The following is a 2,500-nucleotide window of genomic DNA, read 5'->3' as shown; positions in this document are numbered from 1 at the left end:
AAGTAGATGAACACGTGGTGGGCATCATCCAGAACGCCTACGATCGGTGTACGACCTCGTTCAAAAGCAATGGCGAGTCGACTCGAGAAATTAGCATACGTGTTGGTGTCAAACAGGGTGACCCCATGTCACCCCTGCTCTTCAATCTTGCCATGGACCCTTTGATATGCACCCTAGAGTCACACGGAGTTGGGTACTCCATTGATACAGACCACGTGACAGCTCTTGCGTTTGCTGATGATTTGGTGTTGGTGAGCGAATCTTGGGTTGGTATGGCCGCCAATCTAGCGATCTTGGAATCATTTTGTGGGCTATCGGGATTGGAGGTTCAGGCCAGAAAGTGCCAGGGCTTCATGATAAGCCCAACCAAAGATTCATATACGGTGAACAACTGCGACCCATGGACTATCAAAAATAAAGATGTCCATATGATCCAACCTGATGAATCAACGAAATACCTTGGTCTGAAAATTGGCCCTTGGACTGGCACTATACAGCCTGATCTACATTGTCAGCTAAAGACATGGATCTCGAAAATCGATGAGGCGCCTCTGAAGCCAACTCAGAAGGTTGAACTACTCAATGCCTATGCCCTACCCAGATTGTTATATCCTGCAGACCACTCGGACTGCAAGCAATCAACTCTCCGTGGGTTGGACCAAGAGATTAGAAAGGCGGTAAAAGGATGGCTCCACCTTCCCGCTTCAACTTGTGATGGACTGTTATATGCCAGAGCCCGAGACGGAGGCCTTGCCATCTTGAAACTGGAAAAAACAATCCCTTCGGTTCAAGTTAGAAGGCTGCAACGTATAGCAAACTCGTCCGATGCTATCACCCGTAATATTGTGTCCTCGCAGGGTATGGAGGAAGAATACCGTAATTTGTGGGTACGAGCAGGGGGTGACAGTGATGCAATCCCAACATTCGTTCTCAGGGACTCGGTGTCAAAAGAACCTGTATATCCGAGACCCTGCGATTGGAGGGAGCATGAATTTCAGAGATGGTGCGAAAAGCCGGTTCAAGGAAGGGGCATTGTAAACTTTGCGCATGATAGAATCAGTAATGCTTGGTTGAGGCCATGGTGCGGCTTTAAACAATGCTTCTTTATCGCAGCACTACAACTAAGGGCAAATATTTACCCAACAAGAGAAAGCTTGAACAGAGGCAGAGATGGGGCCTTACGTTCCTGCAGGAAATGCTCTGCCAGACTCGAGTCCCTTTCGCACATTCTCGGTCAATGTCCTGCAGTACAGAAAGCAAGAATTGCGCGACATAACAAGATCAGTAACATTCTGGCAGACGAAGCGGCTAGATTGGGCTGGTCTGTATACAAAGAGCCACGGTTCATATCCGAGACGGGAGAGATGAGAAAGCCTGACCTCGTGTTTGCAAAAGATGAGGAGGCGGTTGTGATCGATGTCACCGTCCGTTTTGAGCTTTCAAAGAATACCTTGTCAGATGCTGCCTCGCACAAAGTTTCGTACTATACCCCTCTTGGTGATCAAGTCAAAGTGCTGACGAAGGCTAGCAAGGTCACATTCTTTGGATTCCCGGTTGGGGCAAGAGGAAAGTGGCCCCTTGAGAATAACGAGGTACTTACCTCCCTGGGCCTGACCAAACCCAGAACGACATCACTGGCCAAGATGATTTCCCGCAGAACGCTGCTTTTCTCTCTTGATATTCTGAGAATGTTCTGTGGAAATTATGCGGTCTATGAACAGTCATAGACAACCTCCGAAACAAATAATAGTTTTGTTTTAAGATGTCATTTGTTTTAGATTGATTTTGTTATTTTCGAAGGTGAAGTCGGTTTTTATTTCATTTTACTATTTTCCACAATTTAGATTGTTATTTTCCAAGACGAAGTCTTGGTTCTTTTTTTTATTGTTAGTTTTTTTTTAACACGTCGTATTTGTTACTTTAGAGCTTAGAGGGGACTTTATTTTCGCCTTACTATTTTCTGCCTACAAAGAAGATTAAAAATAAGCTTTTTTCAAGATGGTTTTGTTATTTTCCAAGGTGAAGTCTTGGTATTCTTATTTTACTATTTTCCATAAAGAAGACCTTTCTTTTAGATTTTGTTATTTTCCAAGACGAAGACTTGGTATTTTTATTATATTGCTATAATTTTACACGAAGCTTATTCAAGAGCACTTATATAGATTAGACTTTGTTATTTAAATTCTTTATTTTTGGACTACATCAGTTCGAGAGTCCTGTAACTTACTATTTTCTGCCTACAAAGAAGATTACAAATAAGCTTTATTTAAGATGTTTTAGATTAGATTTTGTTATTTTCCAAGGTGAAGTCTTGGTTTTTTTTATTTTACTATTTTCCACAAAGAAGACTTTTCTTTTCTTTTAGATTTTGTTATTTTCCAAGACGAAGACTTGGTATTTTTTTGCTATTTTTTTACAGGAAGCTTTATTCAAGAGCACTTATATAGATTAGACTTTGTTATTTTAATTCTTTATTTTTGCACTACATCAGTTCGAGAGA

General features: G+C 41.8%; 1 pseudogene; it reads left to right on the top strand.

Moving 5' to 3' along the window:
• The window catches only part of LOC142917780 (28S ribosomal RNA), a 10,288-nt pseudogene that overhangs the window by 5,012 nt on the left and 2,776 nt on the right, over positions 1 to 2,500 (top strand).

This window comes from Petromyzon marinus, unplaced genomic scaffold (genome assembly GCF_048934315.1).
Source record: "Petromyzon marinus isolate PM22_M1 ecotype Great Lakes invasive population unplaced genomic scaffold, UKy_Petmar_22M1.pri1.0 PM_G_Scaffold_52, whole genome shotgun sequence".
NCBI lineage: Eukaryota > Metazoa > Chordata > Hyperoartia > Petromyzontiformes > Petromyzontidae > Petromyzon > Petromyzon marinus.
The sequence above is the reverse complement of the archived record's forward strand: the minus strand, read 5'-3'. Positions and strand labels throughout refer to the sequence as shown.